Raw genomic sequence first — 22,316 nt, 5'->3', positions numbered from 1 at the left:
ATGATAAACTTACTTTAAATTGATGCATCTAAGTATATGAAATAATAGTATTGCCCAGAAACATACCTAATAAGATAACCCATCAGAAAAAACAAACAAAGAAAAAACGAATTACATGGAAGGAAATTTAATTTGAAAAATATTTTCAAATGAAATGGATTCTATTTATATTTTGGGATCTGTAAGAATTTTAAACATGCTCATGAATGACAACCAATGCATAGAGTTCTCTCTATATAAACATTAGATTCTTAAAGAGTGAAAAATAACTAATTTGGGTGAAAAAGAGCTATATGCATACCCCTGCTTTGTGCTCCATGGGAAGTCTAGGACTTCCTACATATTCTTAAGTGAGCCCTTGATTTGACACACTAACTCTAATGCCAAAATACTCTGTTAAATATAAGGTAGGTTTATGAATTTTAGGTATCTCCTGAAGTCGTGTGCAAGAAATTGAAAGATATGTAGGTTGTGGTAGGCTAAATAACGGCCCCCGAGATAGTTTATTCCTAATTCTCGGAACCTGTGACTGTGGCCTTATGTGACAAAAAGGGAGTTACAGATGTGATAAAGTTAAGGATTTTGAGAAAAGTAGATTATCTTGGATTATTCACATGAGTCCTAAATATAATCACTAGTGTCCTTATAAGAAGGAGGCAAAGGAATATTTGTCTAGAGTAGTGGAAGAAGATATTGTGAGAGAGGAAGCAGAGATTGGAGTGATGGGGCCACAAGCTGAGGAATGCTAGTTAGCTGGCTTCCTCTATAGGCTGGCAAGGGATGGATTCTCCCCTGGAGCCTCCAGAAAGAACCAGCCCTGCTGACACTTTGATTTTGGTTTTTTAAGACTCCTTATGGACTTCTAACCTCCAGGACCAAAGAGAATAAATTTGCATTGCTTAAGCCACGAAGTTTATGGCAATTTGTTGCAATGGCAACAAGAAACTAATAAGTAAAACTATTTTTCTCTTCTCTTACATCTGCTCTGATTTCATATTTAAATTAGATTGTCTCAGTGCCTTTTAAATTAGCATCTTGTATCACACTCTGCTTTTATCAGGTCTGATGGACAATTAAGTTCGTGAACTCATCCTGGAGAAAATGCTACATACCTCATTGCTCAATATCACTAGGGTTACCTTTGAAGTATTCCACATGGGAAGCTATGTACTGACTCCAGTAGCTAGTCCACCCTTCAAAGCAATTTTGGAATTTCTGGAACGGCCATCAGAGCTGTCGTCATATTACCCTTGACGTCCTGAATGTCATCAAAATATCTTCCTTTCAATATTTCCTTTATCTTTGGGTAAAGAAAGAAGTCATTGGGGGCTGGATGAGGTGAGTAGGGAGGGTGTTCCAGTACAGTTATTTGTTTATTGGATAAGAACTCCCTCACAGACAGTGCCGTGTGAGCTGGTGCATTGTCACGATGTAAGAGCCATGAATTGTTGGCGAAAAGTTCAGGTCATTTTCATCTTTTTCACACAGCCTTTTCAGCATTTCCAAACAGTAAACTTTCTTAACTGTCCATTTGGTACAAATTCATAATGAATAATTCCTTTGATATCAAAAAAGTTTAGCAAAAAGTTCGCGAACTTAATTGTCAGACCTCATATACCTCTTTTTTGTTTTGATGGTATTGTCTCCATTGCCAAATTACTTATATTAAAAATGAGGCTGTATTTAGTATTCTTTCTGAAACAGCCAATTAAACAAATTGATGTATAACATCCTTTGCTGAGAGTTCATGAAATTCCTCATAAAATAGGTCTTGTTTGACAACACATTTTTTTCTTTTAATTGAGTAAACAATCGTAAAATGTCATGTAATGGGAAAATTTACATTGTCTTCTGGGTTTCAATGTAAAATAAAATACAATATTTCATAATATAGAATATGTTCACTGTAGCTTTTTATTAATGACAGAGTCATAAAGACATGAAATTGAACCATTTAAAAAGTTCTCAGACGTAAATTATAAGGTGAACCTCACGTGTCCCTTTCCCAATGCACCACATTTTTTATGAGCTGTTTATCAAGAGGTGGTAATTATGGCATTAGGGAAATCAGACGTGGGAAAATTGGAATCTCAGATAAATAGAAGATGTGTCACGAGTATTACAGCACATGTTTTAAAGATTTTGTAGGGAAGTCAAACCAAAATAGTGTTGAATTTTAGAGACGGAGTTGTATCCCCCTAAAATTTATACGATGTGGTCTGAAATCCCAGCACCTTTGAAACTGACTGTATTCCGTGACAAAATTTTTAAATAGGTGATTAAGTTAAAATGAGGTCATTATGAGACAGGTTAGTTAGTATGACATCACGCAGTTAGGAATTCCCTGGTAGACTGAGCAGAAACTGAAACTGACCATATCTTCCAAGCCTCAAGGTAACCTGCTCCTGCAGGGCAAAAACCTTAATCATACTCTAGGGTAACTGGAACATTTCAAAAGTCTCCTGTAGGCTAGAGCAGCAGAGTGGATCTGATAAAAATCATACTGTTGTGCACCAGCATCCCAATATTCCCCTCCCAGGTAGAAATAGAAATATAAAAGTAAAGCTTTTTGCCTTAGCTAGTGGGCTTCCCAGTTTCGGGTACCCTCTCCCACTCTTGAGCTGTAATCTTTCCTCATGCTTTAATAAATTATCTTCCTTTATAATTCTTTGCCTCTCCCTGGTCCGTGTGTCTATTCTTCAGCTTCACAAGACATGATCCTGGCTCAAACCCAGAAATTGCCAGCAAATCCTACATTATTTGGGGGCTCGTCTGGGATCGAAGGAGAGGCAAATATTATCTGTGCCTTTCTACTTGCCCACTTATTGGGCCTTTATCATTTTTGTCTCTTTTTCCTATCACACAAACAGTAGGCCTCCGTCAGCCTTTTAAATGTGAATAGCACGGCTGCTAATCTCAAGACTGGGAGGGCAGGTCTTGCAGAAGGCGCTGGTGGATCCTCTCTGGCATTGAGCCGGAGGAATGTTGGCCACAGTCCAACTGCCTTTTCTCTTGCTTTCTCTCTTGGGCAAAGTGAAGCCCAAAGACAGTGCGCTGTTGGGGTGAATGGCCTCTGGCAGCAACTGAAGGACTCTGGGTGTGGCGACTCTGTGGTGTATCCCAAAGGCTCCCTGAGTCTTCCCACAGCCCGACTGCCCTGAAGGGTGCCTTTTGGAGGCTATCCTCCTCCTCTTAGCTATTTTCTTGTATCCTTCTGCTGCTTATTTTCCTTTGCATGAGGAAACTGAATGCTGGTGTGTGGCCAGGATGGTGGCCTTTGCAGACAACTGAGGGACCTTGGGCGTAGCTACTGTGTGGTGGGTCCCAAAGGTCTCTCTGGTCCCTTCCCAGCCCAACTGCCCCTAAAGGTGCCAGTGGGATGTCTCCTTCAACCATGCTACTCTTTTCATCCTGTCACTATCTCTCCCCATCTCTTGGGACGTTGATCCACGGTCTCTTCCCTGTGTGATCCCCTCAACATTCCCTGAAGACCTCAAGACATCTTAAAGTAAGAACATGGACCTCTGCCTCTATAGGACATCTCTTGTCACTCAGGATAAGATTTATTGTCATTTAGCATTCCCTCTCATATCATGCTCTTGGGATCTCCTGCAAGCTTTAAAGCGCAGATAGAGGTATCCTGATGCACACCCCCAAATCTCACTATTGTTTCTGTGATCTTTCCACCTGTTGTCGATTCTTTGATAATTGTCTAGCAACCCAAGTTCATCGGGGACTCTACCCATGGAGCCCCAATTATTTTGCAGCTTTCCAATTTCACCTTTGCTTTTGCCAGCCAACTGGCAAAATTCTTGGACAAAGGCAGTACATTGCAGACTCCCTTTATCTCAAGGAAGAAGACTTGTATGAAGCCTTTTGGGGCTTCCGTTTTGTTTTTTGTCCCCTCTTATCTATTGGGAACCAAAACTTCACCCCTGACCTGTCTGGGTGCTTTCTTTATAAGACTTGAGTATAAACATCTTTATTTAGAAGGCCACTATTATAGTAATTGTGCCATCAAATGTGTGTGTGAAGGTCTCTCACACACCTTCACATCCCTGAATTACATCTTGAAACTTTGGGACAAATTTGACCCTCTGACGTTGAAGAAGCGGTGCCTGGTTTTCTTTTGCTCTGAGGTTTGGCCTCAATACAAATTGGAAGATGGGGAGACTTGACCTTCTGAGGGAAGTACTGACTATAATACTATCTTGCAGCTAGATCTGTTTTGCAGACGGGAGGGCGAATGGTCAGAGGTTCCGTACGTTCAGGTTTTTTTCGCTCTGAGGGACCACCCAGACCTCTGTAAGAAATATGAAGTCGACCCGCTCTTTTGGCTGTGATCTCTTGCCTCCTTCCTCCTAAGGAGATAACTCCCAAGGGGACTCCTCCTAAGGAGACTCCTCCTAAGGGGACTCCTCTTGAGGAGACCCTCTCTAAGGAGATCTCTCCTAAAGGGATTCCTCCAAAGGAACCTCCAGCAGGATCCTCCTCTCCTGAGGAGGTCCCTTCAACAAACACCCAGTCAAAAGATAGCCCCAAAACTTTATATTCTGCTCTTCCTCAGGAGACGCTTCCTGCCCCAGCTCCTCCAGTTTTTCTCCATATCTAGGAACCCCTGTATAAAAGGGCCCCCAGCTTGGAGTAAATCTCTTTCCCTGACAGGAGATACCAGGAGAATGTGGGCCTATCAGGGTTTCAGTCCCCTTTTCCTTACCAGACCTCAGATAAATAAAGGGAGAGCTAGGGAAGTTTTCAGATGACCCTGACAAATACACAGAAGCTTTCCAAAATTTAACCCAGGTCTTTGAGCTCTCTTGGAGAGATGTTATGTCAATCCTAAATCAGACTCTCACAAGTTCTGAAAGACAAGCTGTCTTGCAAGCTGCCGAAAAGTTTGCAGATGATCAGTTCCTAGCCTATCATGAAAGCAGACAGGACAGGACGACACTCAAAAGGCTTTCTCTGCTGGGAAACAAGCAGTACCCACTGGTAATCCACAATGGGATCCTGATTCAGCCACAGGACATTGGCAGAGAAGACACTCTCTGGCATGCATTTCAGAGGGACTGAGGAGAACAAAGGCCAAACCCATCAATTATTCAAAACTATCCACTATTAGCCAGAATTCAGAAGAAAATCCCTCAGCCTTTTTAGAAAGGCTCAGGGAGGTCCTAATTAAATACACTTCTATAGGGCCAGACACCCCTTCAAGAGGAATTATTTTAAAAGACAAATTTATAACTCAGGGTGCCCCAGATAGCCACAGGTAATTATAAAAATTGGCTATTGGTCCCGAAGGCACCTTGGACCAGTTACTCAAGGTGGCCAAAACCATCTTTTACAATCAGAACCAGGAGGAAGCCCAGGATAAGGAAAGAAAAATAAGAAAAAAGGCAGAAGTACTGGTGGCTGTCTTACAGGGTGCCTGGGGAAGGAGAAGGTCCAACTGCCACCAATGTGGACAGTCTTGTCACTGGCAAAGGGAATGCCCACAGCAACCAGGGCCGACTTGGAGACCTCCCTGACCCTGTCCCATCTGTGAAGGGGATCACTGGAAGTCAGACTGCCCCTGGAGGCCTCCACCCCCAAGGCCAACCTCATCTAGCCAGACTCCCACTCGGGACTGAAGGGCCCCGGGGCTTCTACCAGTGGCTCCCTCATCCCATCTAACTAGTGGGACTCCTGAGCCCTGGGTAACCCTAAAAGTGGAAGGAAAACCTATTGATTTCCTTCTAAAACATAGGAGCCACGTTCTCTTTCCTCCTCTCCAATCCAGGGACCCTCTCCAATTGACATGTATTGTCCACGGAGTCGCGGGCAAGCCAATTACTAAATATTTTTCCTTGTTTTAGGTTGCATATTGGATGACCAAATATTCTCCCACTCATTCTTAATCATGCCAGATAGCCCTACTCCTCTATTAGGAAGAGACATTATGATGGCGATGAGAACTATTGTTCTCCTAGCCCCTGGAAGTATTCCAAGCTGCCTCCCAGTAGTAGAAACCAACATCAACTCTGATGTCTGGGCACCACAAGGGACAATTGGTTGTGTCTCAACCGCCGTTCCAGTCCACATTCATCTTAAGGACCCCATTTTCTTTCCTTACCGGAAACAATACCCTCTGAAATCCGAGGCACGGAAAGGACTAATCCCTATCTCAAACGACAAGGGCTCCTGAGAGAAGGCAACAGCCTGTGCAACACCCCCATCTTAGGGGTTCCCGAACCAAATGGAGAATGGCGATTAGTTCAAGACCTCCAGGCCATCAACGAGGCAGTTATTCTTATACACCTTATAGTTCCAAATCCTTACACACTCCTAGCCCAAATACCTGAAAGTGCCAAATGGTTCACAGTGTCAGATTTAAAGGACGCCTTTTTCTGTAAACCCGTGCACGCTGACTCACAATATCTCTTTGCCTTTGAGGACCCTGAAAGCCAGATTTCACAGCTCACCTAGATAGTCCTCCCTCAGGGATTTAGAGATAGTCCACACCTTTTTGGACAGGCCCTCTCTAATGACCTTGTCAGAGTTTTCCTATAGCAGCTGTACTCTTTTACAATATGTTGATCTTGTATTGCGTGCTCCATCTGAAGACCTCATCAGCCAAGGCACTACTGCCCTTTTAAATTTTCTAGCCTTTAAGGGTTACAAGGTTTCCAAAGCCAAAACCTAAATGTGTCAGAATTCTGTCAAATACCTTGCACCTATTATCTCTGAAGGGACTAGGGCCCAAGGGGAAGACAGAATTTGTCCCATCTCCATGTATCCCCTAGCTGAGACCCAAAACAATTAAGGGGCTTCCTAGGCATCACCGGCTACTGCTGCCTATGGATCCCAGGATATGGAGAAATGGCCCATCCCCTCTACCAGTTAATTAAAGATATTCAAACTGCAAATACTCATATACTACTTTGGAGCTCAGAAGGCAGAACAAGACTGTAGCCTTTTTAAACAAGCACTGTTAAGTACCCCAGCCTTAAGCCTTCCTACAGGAAGAAAGGGTATTGCTTTAGGAGTCTTAATGCAACCCAGAGGACCCTCACAACAACCAGTGGGCTATACAAATAAGGAACTAGATCTCGTAGCATGCGGCTGGCCAGCTTGCCTCCGGGCCTTAGCTGCGGCTCTCCTCCTGGTTCCTGACGCCACCAAGCTTAGGATGGGACAAGACTTAACCGTTTTTGCCCCTCCCCCCATCACATTCAAGGACTTTTAAATACAGACAATAGTCATTGGCTCACAGATAGCTGACTCTTGCAGAATCAAGCTCTTCTACTAGAAGGTCCTGTAGCTCAAATATGGACCTGTTTTTCTTTCAGTCCAACCAAATTCCTCCCCAAGGTGGGAATCGAGCTAATACATGACTGCCAACAAGTTATACTCCATGTAAGAGCAGACTTACATGACACATCCCTAGACAATCCAGATTGGACACTTTTTACTGATGAGAGCTCTTTTGTAGAAAATGGCATATGAAAGGCTGGATGTGCTGTTGTTACTTTACATGATATCTTAGAGCATGCAAGCCTTCCTTCAGGAGCCAGCGTACAACTGGTTGAGCTAATAGCTCTTACTTGAGCACTAGAGCTGAGTATACATATGTATGTGTGTGTGTATATATATATATATATTCAAAATATGCCTTTTCGGTGTTACATGCCCATGGAAGCATTTGGAAAGAAAGAAGCTTCCTAACTGCCAATGGGTGTCCTATTAAATATCACCAGGAGATCAACCGACTGCTACAGGCAGTACATTCGCCAAAAGAAATAGCAGTTATACACTGCAAGGGACACCAAAAGGGAAATAATGAGATTTCTGAAGGCAGCCGATTAGCAGACCAAACAGCTAAAAATGCTGCCTAACTGAGTCTTAACTAACTCTTCTAATCCGGGATGGGTCCATAACCCACATTAAGCACCAATATACTCAAGAAGAACAAGAATGGGCTAAGACAAGGGGCTACACTACCCAACCCATGGGTTGGTTACAAGGGGAGGTTGGTCACTTACACCTCCCAACTGCCAATCAATGGAAGGTTCTAAAAACTCTCCACCAAACCACCCACTTAGGAAGGGACAAAACTTTTCAAATGGCCCAAAAATTGTTTACAGAAAAAGATCTTCATAGGACTAGATGACATATTCTTATGTCCTGTGAAGTCTGCCATAAAAATAACCCTCTAAGACATCCTCAGACACCCATATAGGTACAAAAGCAAGGCAGATACCCCACAGAAGATTGGCAATTAGACTTCACCCATTTGCCCAAGGCCAAGGGATATAAGTATCTCCTAGAATGGGTGGACGCCTTCGCTCACTGGGTTGAAGCCTTTCTTTGTCAGACAGAAAAAGCCTCATTTGCCACAAAAGCCTCCTCAAGGTAGATATCGCAGATAACTCACTTTGGAGTCCAACTGCAACAGTGATGGACATTTGTTTAGCCCAGCTGAATATATATCTCTGTCTCTCTTCGTGGTACCTGCCATGATCATTTCCATAAATGTGGAGATTAGTCATACAGCTTGTTCCATGGCAAAAGCCCTTAATGCCACCTCACAAGCACTTCATGCCATGGACCAAGAGCTGGGACAAGTCAGAGAAGCAGTTCTCAAGAACCGAGCTCTCATAGACTTACTCCTTAAACACAATCAGTGATGTGAAAACTTTAAAGGATTATGCTGCTTCAATCTTTCTGACAACTCTCAGTTGATTGAAGATAAAGTCCAACAAATTCATGGCATAATTTCTAATATTAAACAAAGAACGGGATTCTGTGGCCTAGATCTTTCCTTCCTTATTTCTTGGCTTCCTAGTTTTGCAGGATTTAAAGAAGTCTTTCTCATATTTCTCTTATTTTTTATTATAGGAATAACCTCTTGCTGCTGTCTCCGGTGCATCTCTGCTTGTGGACCATTCGCCAACTGGCTACGACGACCTCTAAGACAACAATATCCTCACGCAGATTCGCTCCTCTACTGGGGACCCTTAGATAGACCTCTGGACAAGCCCTAGCTGCTGATCTCTCTACGCCCCTCCTCAGCCTAAAGTAGCCAGAGCGGTCATTGCCCCTATTCCCTAACAGCATTTAGGGTTTCATCTTCAGAGGGGCGATTGAGACAAGTTGGTATGACATCAGGCAGTTAGGAATTCCCTGGTAGACTGAGCAGAAACTGAAACTGACCATATCTTCCAAGCCTCAAGATAACCTGCTCCTGCAGGACAAAAACCTTAATCATATTCTGGGGCAACTGGAACATTTCAAAAGTCTCTCCTAGGCTGGAGCAGCAGAGTGGATCTGATAAACATCATCCTGTTGGGCACCAGCATTCCAATATCATCCTCCCGGGTAGAAATAGAAATAGAAATCTAAAGCTTTTTGCCTTAGCTAGTGGGTACCCAGTAGCTAAGTTTTGGGTACCCCTTTCCGCTCGGGAGCTATAACCTTCCCTCTTGCTTTAATAAACTATCTTCCTTTACAACTCTTTGCTTCTCCCTGGTCCATGTGTCCATTCTTTGGCTTCACAAGACATGATCCTGTCTCAAACCCAGAAATTGCTGGCAAATCCTATATCCGTTAGGGTGGGCTCTAATCCAATATAATTGGTGTCTTCAAAGAGAAGACAAAATCTGGACACTGACAAATACAGGAAGAAGACCATGTGAAGACACAGGGGAAAGACAGCCATCCACAAGCCCAGGAAAGACGCCTCAGAAAAAATCAACCCTCTGACATCTTGATGTCACATGCAGCCTCCAGAACTGTGAGGAATTAAATTTATGTAAGCAATTACCACCCATTTTGTGGTACTTTGTTACGTGAAGGAAAAAACATCCAGCCTAAGAGAAAGCTTATAAGAGTTTATATGAGCCAAACTGACAACAATAGCTGGGAAGCAAAACCCCAATGGATTGAAAAAATGATCTGCAAAATGATTTGCAGCTTATTTTATACATAGAATCAAAGGAGGCGGGTTACATGAAATCCACTGGTGGTAGATTAAAGGGGCAGGAGAAAGCAAAGTGGGGAAATCTCTGGGATTGGATAAAAGTAAATTGGAGAGACAGGTACTTATTTTACATAGGTGAGTGCAGGATAGTTAATCTTGCGTTTCCCCCAAAATAAGACCTAGCCGGAAAATCAGCTCTAGTGCACTTTTGGAGCAAAAATTAATATAAGACCTGGTCTTATTTTACTATAAGACCAGATCGCATAATATAATATAATATAATATAATATAATATAATATAATATAATATAATATAGACAAGACAAGACAAGACAAGACAAGATAAGATAAGATAAGATAAGATAATACCAGGTCTTATATTAATTTTTGCTCCAAAAGCTGCATTACAGCTGATTGTCTGGCTAGGTCTTATTTTCGGGGAAACACGAGAGTTCACTTTTTATATCACATAGAGATGGCAGTCAAGGGACAAGAATAATAATGAGAGATCCTGTAGTTTCCTGCTATGGTCCAGAAAAAAGGATTACTGACATTCCAAGGATGTTCTCTTAAGCGCAAAAAGACAATAGACAGGCTCACTTAAGGTACAGATTGATCTTTGTCAAGGAAGCTACAAGCTAAATATGTGACCTCCTGCCATGGTCCACCTTAGTTAGAAATTTTTATGTTCACACCATCCTATGTGGTTATTTTCAGTCTCCTAAACTTGTCAGGTTTAATCTGTGGCCCCTTTTCCATCCACAGTTATGACAAACTAATATAACAAACTAATAAAGACATTGCGGACTAATAAAGATTCAGACTACACTAAGTATATGTTATTGTTAAATTAGTTAAATTAAAAGTAAATATAAAAGTAGTTTCTTACTTATTGGCTTAATAGAAAAATCACAAACATTTGGGCATCTTGGCTCACTTAAACAACACGTTAGGAAAATGTAGGTGAATTTTGACTTTCAAAAATATGTTATCTTTTGTTGTTTTTGGTTTATATACCTCATATCAGTGAAATCATATGGTTCTCTGCTTTTTCTGTCTGACTTATTTCGCTTAGCATCAGGGTAAGGGGGATCAAATATATGGTGATGGAAGGAGAACTGACTCTGGGTGGTGAACACACAATGGGATTTATAGATGATGTAATACAGAATTGTACACCTGAAATCTATGTAATTTTACTAACAATTGTCACCCCAATAAATTAAAAAAAAAATTGTTATCTATCATATTTTATATGTCTCTGTGATGTGTGATTGGGACATCTGGTTCAAAACCACGGTGCTTAGTTGTCTTTGGGGTTACTCAGAGTGCTTTATTCCTTTTGAGTCACTATAGTTGTATTCACATAAGATTGGCCCAGAGATATAATGAAGATATGTTTACCCTTTATTTGTTCTATGTATTAGCCAAATATTGGAGGCATTTAAAATTAAGTAATTCACTTTCTGTTATTGATGAAGAAAAAATTATAAAAGACAAATGCAGAAACCAAACATTATTTTTTAACAAGATGGTGCATAAGATTAGAAATATTTTTAAAAGTTAATAATCTTGTTTTGAAAAAATATTTAATCCAAATATTTTTGAGGTTGTTATCAAATTAATAACATATGATTATTTGTCACTATTTGTTCAATATTATGGTCATTATGAAAAATTTAATGCAGTTACTTATTTTCAATGACAAAAAAGCCCTGAATCTTTAGTTTAAAATAATAAAGCTTGATTTTCTTTGTAATTATTGGTATCTAGGGAAACTATAGTAATATAAATGTAGTTAATGTCAAGCATCCAAGAGCTTTGTCAAATGCTTACCAGATTGGAAAAGGTAAATCTAGAAACAAATGAAGGAGGACATTGAAATCATCTGTATTTTAGAAACAAAATAATAGAAAGAAAAGGATGAATGACATTTAATGCCTTACCTATGGCATGCTTTTATTTCCATGCAAGTTTTCACATTTCTGTAACATTTCTCCCACTTTCCTGATATTTCTGAAAATAGTAGAATTTTACTAGTTGTCACTGAATTATTTTTATCATTAATGGAGATACTCTATTTATTATTTCTTGCTATATTGATCTGCAGGAACAACCTATTAATGAAGGTGGGAAAGAAAACTGCCAGAGCTGATCAAGACCGAATCAATCTGCGACTTATGGAGACGAAAACAGGTATAAAAGGATTTAAGACTTCTAGTTTCACGTTTTAAAAATTGTGGCGAGGTTAATCTATAAGGAAAGTTTGTTCTTTGCCATTAATTATACCAAACTAGCTATCATATATCTTCTTTGGAATATCTAGACATTTAGCTAGATATCTGTGAAGTATTTTAGTGTTAAGAAAAATCTATTGTTGCTGTATAGTTTATAACAATAAATAGTTCACAGATACTTTATTAGCATGGCTTGTTAGATAGTTCATAATATGTTCTTGACTTTTACCTGGTTTCCACACCCCTGGATCTACTCTGATCTCATTCAAAATATAATTTTTAAGTTCCTCCTACCAAAGAGCTCTTTTCACCTGCATTAAAAAAAAACAGACAAAAAATAAAATAAAATAAAAACAACATATATTATGCTATTTTTTTGATTTATATTTTTTGTTGTTACTGATACTGCTCCTATCATTTCAGTTCTAATAGCTAGAGGAAATATTTGTGTGTGTATGTGCATTAAAAATAGTAATATCTACATTATTAATATTTCCTCTTACATTCTATAAGTTCTAAAATTTACAAATCAGAAGCCTCTGTCTGGTATTTCTGCTCCATCTAAATAGAGTATGGCTTTCTTTAAATTCACATGTGTAGATTCATATGACAACCACATTCAAGAAATAGAACAGTTCTATTTCCTAAAGTATTCCTTGTATTACCATTTTAGAACCACACCTAATTCCCGCCCACCCCACACATACTTGCTAAACTTGTTTTCTTCATTTGTATGCCTGTGTCATTTTAAGAATGAATGAAGAGAGCACACTTGTTAGAAGGCAGGGAACTTTATAGGTTCTCACCTGTCCAATGAGTCATGGAAACCAGGTGATCTATGATCAGGCTTCAGTGCCAACCAGTTAAGTCAGTGGGATAGCAAGGGGAAGTTGGATGTTAGAAGCAGACACAAAAGCTCCCTCAGGAAACAAACCATAACTAAAAGAAAACATGAAACACAATTGTCATTTTGAAGTAAGCAAATAAGCAGGACCTATGTATATCCTTCACTAAAACCTAAGACATTTGACTTCAAATAATAATAGAAAAACGGGGGGTCTAGTTTAGAAAAAGGAAAACATAATATTTCCTATATTAACTAAAATGAAAAGTGATCTTTAATATGTTTATTTTGTAACGATGGTCTTTTACAAAGCAACATATAAATTCTTTGCCACTTCAATCCTTTTTTTCAAAGTGAATAAAGTGAATATAGCCTTAATTTCTCAATTTTATTGTGGAACATAGCAGTCATGACAGGTTTATTTTTTTTAATCTAAAAATTTTTTTATTACTCTCCATAGTCATAAAACACTTTAAAAATTATCTGCTGGCAACCTATATTAATTCACAGTTGTGTAAATAATACTTAGGATTTTAGGCTCTTGAAACATAGAAATCCCCTTTTCACTGCCCAGCAAATTATGAATCGGATTTCTCTCCTTAGACATAATGGAGGGTGAGTGCCACGAGGAAGGAAGATGAGAGTAACACTGTCACGCAGGGATACGCCAGGAAATAGTCCATGGGTTGGTATTAATGAAATTTCTGAAGAATTGTACTTTTCATAAGCTCTATTGCAAGAAAAATATCACAGTGGGATTTAATAGCATCAGAGGTTAGTAATAGAAGGAACATTATAGGAAAATAAAAAAAATAAAATAAAATCCTCCATTCCATAAAGTGTACCTTTCTCACTCAAATTATTAGAGTGTGTAATTATATATATGATATATATATGCATATATATAATATATGATATATATCACATATATATTATATATATACACACACACACATACATACATATATACAGTACCATATATATGAAATAGCAGTAAAAGGGGAAAAACACATAAAATATGATTACTTTTTAGCCTTTAAAAATGAGAAGATTACTTTTCTCTCTTTACCTGCTAAGACATGAGTTCAGGAATCTGTTTTTCTGCAAGTGTTTATGCTTTCTGAAATGTTCTTTAGATATTAGACTAAAACTGGAGTCAGAGGAGAAACGTGTGGGGATAGAAAGACTTATTTTTCAATTATAAATTACTATAATGTAGTGGTCATACTTTTCTATTTAATGACTTGATACAGTGGGGAATTTCATGACCTCTTGTTAAAAAATAATGTCTAGTTTATTGCTTCTTTTATCAACAGGCAAAATAATTAAATATCTCAGAAGTATGACACAATGAACATAGGTTTGGAATAAATACTAAAAAATAACGTAAAGGAGATTTTTATTGGGTTAAAAGCAATAAATGCCCAAGAAAATATTACAAAAGGCTATTTTTAAAGGCATAAAAGTTAAGATAGAAGTAAAGAATAGTAGATAATGAATGTGAGCAATAAAATATATCCTGTTTTATTTTTTCATGCATTTATATGGCCATATTCTCTCAAGATGTTTCCTAATACCAAAACATGTTTAAGAATTGAGAAACATGACCATGCAACAGATTATTTGGGTTATCTTAATTGAATATGAATTAACAGTCTTGCTGGACACTTCCTTTTAGTCTTAATGATCAGATTGATTTGAGGAAATATTTCACTACAATATTATTTCAAAAGCATCCGATTTTTTTTTTCATGGTGAAAATGTATCATGAAAGTCTACTATAGTTGCCTTCATCCTTTGTCAAATACCTGATGCAATTTGTTATCTTTTTTATTTCTCCCACCCAGAGTTCTTATCAACTGAAGAATCCATGTTGAGGAAGGGATAATCTCTTCTGACTATTATCTGTCATCTATACTTATGCTAAGTTTTGATCAGTATTGTAATATTTCACACAAAACACAATCAGTTTGGATTAGAATAGTCAGGGAAGTCATAATAGAGAGTAGATTTGATTGAACCATTAAAGTTAAAAGGAAATTTGGGGGGGACTAGCCTTATAATTTCATTCAATTTATTAAAACCTTGATTTAAGTAGTTATAACGCAAAGGGATGAGAAGACCAATTACATACTCATTTGGTTAGGTGATTCAAAATCTCGCCAATATGGAATTATGTCTACCCTCATACACACACACACACACACACACACACACACAAATACACATGTATGTGCATACACACATGTATTTGATAAATCGGGAGAAAAATGAAATACATTGGGGGCAAAGAAGATGAAGGAATTTATCAGAAAGAGGAGTGGCCAATGAAGACTACTTAGAGAAGTAAGTACATGTTAAAAAATGGTAAAAATTTAAGTCTTAGAAAATAACTTTTGGCATTTCGGTGGATTACAATACAAAATAGATAGGTATTGACAATTTCTTCTTGTGAAAATGGGGCCCTGAGAAGTTCCCTTGACTTAGAAGTCTATTGTCTGTTGTACTTTATGGTCTCCTTCATCACAGAAGATGCCTCACACTCACCATTCTATAAACCTGTTATAGTTATCTCTAAATCTAATTGTATAATTGAAATCACACACACACACACACACACAGCTCATATGTCTCTGCATATGTTTAAAAGTGGCTTGAATGTTTAAAGTACTTTTTAATGGAAATTTGTCCTACTGAGAAAATGAAACAAGTCACTCTCTAAATAACTTATATTTGTCTTTAATTTTCTTTCTGTTAAATATTTTATTATGAATTACTATACATACAAAAGAGTGACATATATGTAATATATATGTGTATATATGTTGAATATACATATGTATATATTTGTATATATAACACATATGTATATATGTGTATATGTAACATGTATATATGTTGAATATATATATACATATATATGTATATATGTATACATATATATGTGTGTGTGTGTGTGTGTGTGCATGTAAATAACAAAAATAAATAAAACTAAAACCTGGGTGCCACCCACCTAAGAAATATACTATTTTTAAAAATCTGAAGAAAATATAAAATTTCCTAAAGTCAAGGTTACATGTGTGACTATGGAAATTATTACCTGGAATAATCTAGTAGAATGGGGAAATCTGATGATATAGGAAAGAAGGGTAGAATTGCTGCATAAATGTTCTGAATCAGGTAGTAGTATGGATAGTTTAATCTATGATGACAGTCAGTCAGGAAAATAGAGTATGTGACACAAAGAGTAGTGTGTATGTGTGTATGTATGTGGTGGTGGAAATTCGTGGAGTTTTATGCTGATTGCTTAACTTTTTCAGAGAAGTAGGAATCCAGATAATCAGCTGAAAATGAAACCAAGGGAGGAAACTTGAGAGGAAAGGTTTATAGTAGTAGAGCAGAGTGAAAAAGTGAAGGGCTAATGAAAAAGTAAGGTTTTCTAATGTCATCAAGAGCACACTTAAATTTTGTGGCTGTGAATTTATTGTGAGTCAAGTTAGCACGGTTGTTTACTCCTCCAGCCTTGCTGGTGTGTGCAAAAATTAAAAATAAATACAAAATGCTTTTTCCAAGTTAATAAAATAGATCAAGGACAAGGAAAGGGTGTCTGGGTGTGTTTATTCTGAGTATGGAATGGAGTAACTGCATCTAGAGTGTGAGGGACAAAGAAAAGTTGGTAGGATCGAGAAACTGCAAGTCCTGATTGAGTTGCAGAATTATTGGAGTCAATGTTCTAGAGACATGAGCTAGAAATATAGGAATTAGTGTACAGAGAGTGAATCCCTGAAATTAAGATCAATTAGAAAAAATGTAGAATTCATCATTTTAAAACAAACACACACCACCACTACCAACAAAACTAATGAAGGACTCTAGGAGTGAACAGCTGACATATCTTGAAATTAAGATAACTCTTAGAGGAAAAAGAGAGATTCCAGAATATTGGAAACATTTTCTATGTGCATTTTGAAATCATCATAATTAAAACCAGCTATATTGGAGAGAGTGCACACTGGAGGCTGAAATTGGTGAAAATGAAGGGAACTAATCTATGGTGAGTAAAAGACAGAAGCAACGAAGTGCCATGGCAATATTGTCTGATCACTTGAGATTTAAAGCTGAGTGTTTAGGGAGGCAGGCAGGAAAATGACTTGAAAGGGGGTAATGAAGAGCAATCATGCTTCTGGCTCCAGGTCCAGTGGGAAGAGGGTCATGAAAGAAAAAAAAAAGCAGCCATCTCTAAGAGGACTGCAGGGAAATCAGTATCTTAAGGGGAGAGTCAGATTTATTTCAGATTTAAAAAAAAGTTAAAAAATGGTTAGAGAAATAGTTGAAAAGATAGGGCATTTTGATGAAAACTGTGGATCTCAAAGGATAAAATGAAGGGGTCTCAGGAACTGAGATAAGTAAGAGATAGAAGTAGTGCATTAAGAGAATTAAGAATAGAAATAAGATATAGATTTAGTAACTTATAAATTCAAGGGATGGGATATTTAAGAGTACTGGTAGTGAAAGAGAGGTCAAGAGAAAAGACTACAACTTGATAAATACTTATTTGAGGGCTAAGGGGAATAAAGTTATGGATACCTTTGTAGGAGCAAGAATAGAACAACACAATATGTAGTGTAAAAGAAGCTAAAGCAAGAAAAAGTTTAAAAAGTAAAATCTGGTCAACACTGGGAAATGCATTTTATATAAATATAAATATAAAATAATTATGCATGATACCTGATCATGCTATGAGATTTGTTTCTGAGGTAGTGATGGTGACGTTTGAGAGACTACCTCTCATGGAGGCGTCTGAATGCACCTATTACAGATAATCTAGGAATTATGGAGTCAGTCATTGCAATTTTTACTTCATCTTCACAAGAACATTTCCTGAGAATGCAAAAGAGATGGAAACCATTGGGTTTCTCAAGAATAAAGAGCATAATGTGGTCACCAACTCTAAAGTGGATGCTGATAGTCATGACAACGAAAGAGCAATAGGCCAAAGAAAGCATCATCAACATTTAGCAGGAGGGAAAAGAAATTTAAAAATTTCTGCCTTTTCTCCACTTGTAATTTGTTCAAGTGCTACTAAAATATTTAACTTTTGTGGGTATTTTAACTACATTTTTCTTGTTTATATATAACCAGCCTCTGTTTTATCTCATAGTCCTCAATGTGTTAATGTTATAATTGTTTAATATATGAGTAATATGGCTTTTCCCAAGTTAATTAATTAGTATTGATTATTATGTGGCTTCCATAGATAATAATGAAATTTATTAATAGATTGTTATATCATTACAGAAATCAGAAGTCATACTTTACGAGTAAAATACAGAAGAAACATGAATGGTTAGAGGGTTATATAACTTAGCAGGTTTTATCGTATTGAGCTGATTTTTCTGTTGTCTTGTTATTATGATTCAAAAGAAGCAAGGGTGAAATTATTCAAGACATTTCCCAAATCTGATGCTTTTAGTCCTCTATAATTTTCAGATCTGTTTCAATATAAAAACAATCCATCATGCAAGTAAAATCAAATCGTAGAAGAAAAACACAGGAGACAATAAGCTTCAGAACAGAAACACACAGTTTCAAACACTGCTTTATATTTGTGAGTGCTCAAAGAAAGGAATGAACCACTTCTCAAATTTGCTTCCTGCTGTTCTGAAACACTCTGGGGTGGATCCATCAGACATCCATACGGTAGCTACACCATGGGATATGGACGAGTGCTCTTTACCTATACTACTCTACAGATTAATTATTACTTAAATGATATGATAACTTTGATTTTGTTGCTCTAACTGGGATGGTTTGATTAAAAAAAAAAAGACAGTTTTTGTTCTACAATTTTACTTTATTGTGACCTGACAAATTTCTGCTGTACTCGTCTTTTTCTTGCTATGTACAATGGCTCTGTTCTGATTATAGGTTGTGTTCTACATAGATGTCTGGCTTTGATTGCATACTGGAAGCTTGCTGATTTTCAGGTTAACCACTGTTTATACTAATTTATGACTTGCTTGCTTTACTCAGGAAGAGAATACTAATTATTTTTTAGGAACAAAACGTAACAAAGCAACTAAATATTCTATTATTTTCTCAACATGATTAGAGAGAGAAGTTTCATTAAAGTGTTATTATCAATTGTTGAAAAATGGATTTTTTTGTCAAAAATAAAGGAAAACAGGTAAAAGAAATGTGAATTTGATTTCTTTATCTCTCTTTTTCTCATATCATTCTTTAAATTTAGAGCTCTTTTTATTTATATTTTCTTTATATGCAAAACTTAGTACATTAAAAGGGAAGGGTGAAATAATTATGTTACTCTTGTAAAAACAAAGTACTAAGAAGTGATTACTCTCTTATGCATTTTCATTACAAGACAGAGAGGATATGTGGAAAATGCAAAGAAATGAGGGACCACAGGTAGACTTTAGCATACAAATTTCTTCTGCTTTCAGAGACACCAAAATTACAGCTCTCTTAGTTAGTGCCCCTCTAACGCTTTTCAAAAAGTATAAGAAAAATATGTACATCATAACCATAAAAGGGACTACAGAAGTAATTTTTTTTTAAATCACCCAGATATCCAGACATTCTAGTCTGCATTTTTATCTTTTTCCTTCCACTTAAAGGATAGTTAGGAAAATTTATTCATGAATAATATATATATTCATGATATATATATATGTATATATTCATAATATATATATTCATTATATATTATGATATTATATATTATATAAATATATATGATATATATACACATATATTATATATATGTGTGTGTGTGTGTGTGTGTGTGTGTGTGTGTATATATTTATTTCTTTTTTTTTTTCCCACCATTTTGTGTGAATGAAGGGGATAAACTGTTAAAGGATAAATTTCCTAAGGAAGTACCCACTCTGTAGGAAATGCCAGGCACATTCATTTATCATTTCATGCCTCTAATTGGATATTTTTGCTTGTTTATAATTTATCAGTCACTGGACTAGGTGCTGAACACAAAATAACAAAGAAAATCAAATGTTTCTCTCAAATTACGAAAAACAAACTTTTTATGAACTCCAGGTTTAAGAATTATTACTGATCATATGGTAATTTTTTGTTTGTCTTGTTTTTTACCAAAAGAAACATAACTTGTTTACTTTAATATAATTTTAATGTAAATCTTAATTATTCTTAATTATGAATTCCATTTTCTATGGTTTGTTTGTTAAGTATTCATTATTCAAATTTGAAGTAATTCATCAATTTTGTTTTTGTTGATGATGATGGTGATATTAAGCAGTTGTAAAATTTAAGGCATTTGAATTTTTAAAATACAGCAAACTGTCCATATGATACCTGAGCAACAAGAAAATTGATTCTACTATTTTAGCAATTGTGAAAAGTTCTGGCAAATATGATTTTAAGAATCATAACCAAACATTCTGCTTATCCTACAGTATAAATTCAATAAATATCAATAAAAGTAATCATAATATTAATAAAAATTGATAAAAATTCAGTAACATTATATTCAATATACATTGCTCTCTGAAAATCAAAATAAAGATGAGCAAAAGTTTAAGTATAGTCAAACTGGAACTTTTATTAGAATAAAAATGAAATAAAAATTAGATAGATGAGAGAAATGAAAGACAAAATAATAGCTTTATGGAAAATTGTACACAGTATTATGAATACAATAAAAAGGATTAGTACATGATATATTTTACGTTTAATTCCATGTCTTCCAATATACTATTCATTATTATAAGTTAATAAATTACTGCATTTAATCAATCATTAATTTATTTTTTAACAGTTACTGGATTCTTGCCTGTGCTAGGCTGAAAGAACTAATTAGACATACACACTGGCATTGAAGAGATAGTTATTTCTAAATATAAAGGAAAACCTCTAATGTGAAAAGAATAGAAATAGAGATAATCTGGGCAAGAGTGGTAGATTTCACACAGAATGATCACATATTCTTTCCATCTCTGATTGTAGACTCTACTTTGCAATGTGATATTGTAGCTCTTTCTATTAAAAGATAAGTTGAGATATATGATTTGTTTTGGCTAATATAACTTTAACAAATATATTTGAAGAAAAGGATTGAGACATTCCTGAACACTGGGACTTGTCTTCGTTCTGCTCTTGGAAACTTGAGACCAACATGTGAAAAAAGCCTAGAGGCTGAGTGTCCACTGGGAAGCACACTGAGATGCCCCAGCTAGAAGATATGATCACCCACCCACCTGCTAGATAACCCCCCAGCTGACATAAGAAAGCCCAACAGAAAGGTCTGGTAGGCCGATCCAAACAACCAACGGTAGATTCAAAGAAACTTTAAAAATAAATAGTTTAAGACAACACATTTTAGATGATTTGCTATGTAACAAGAATGTTTGATGAAAACATCCAGATTTTATTAAATTTTATAGCATTGACAAACAAATGATTCAGCTGTTATAAAACTATTAAATTCATGGACAAGTAGCAAAGTATGTCATGGTGTGTTTATACCCTTCATCCAGCTTACCCTGGAGTTAACAACTTACATAAGCATAATACCATTAGCAAAACTAGAAAATTAGAGTTGATTCAATACTACTAATTATAATACAGATTTTTAAAAATAATTTCACCAATTTTTCGGCTAATTTCCTTTTTACATTTCAAGATCCAGAGTCCCACATTGCATCTAGTTGTTCTGGTTCATTGAATTCCTCCAATCTCTGATAGTTCTTCAGTCTTTCTTTGTCTTTCCTTGCCATGATACTTTTGAAGAGTGCTGGTCAGTAGCCTGTATCTCAATTTGGGTTTGTCCTATGGTTATTTTTTTAAGGATTAAATTGACGTTATGCATTTTTTCAGTAATGCCAAGATGTTATGGTGGGACCTGCTTAGTGACACATCAAAAAGTGGGAACACTGAAAGCAGGCCACAGATGTTTGATTTCTAACCTTTTCCTTTACTAGCTGGATGAGCTATAAAAAGATGTTTAGCTCCTCTATGATTTATTTTCCTCATTTGCGAAGTGGGAACACCAAAAGTATATATCTCATAATTTGTTTGTTTGTTTGTTTGTTTTAAGATTAACTGAGTTAATATAATTAAAGCAAGGAGACTACTTCCTGGAAGACTGCTTCCTGCCATATCTGTGTATTTTTTAGGTATATCACATGGACACACACACATACACTGAACAAGTTTGCACATAATTATACTGACTGCTTTTAGCAATGTTTTCAAATTCTCTTAGTGAAGCCTGTCAATTATATGC

Source organism: Rhinolophus ferrumequinum, chromosome 2 (genome assembly GCF_004115265.2).
Source record: "Rhinolophus ferrumequinum isolate MPI-CBG mRhiFer1 chromosome 2, mRhiFer1_v1.p, whole genome shotgun sequence".
In the NCBI taxonomy this organism is placed as follows: Eukaryota; Metazoa; Chordata; class Mammalia; order Chiroptera; family Rhinolophidae; genus Rhinolophus; species Rhinolophus ferrumequinum.
This window is presented reverse-complemented; position numbering follows the sequence as displayed.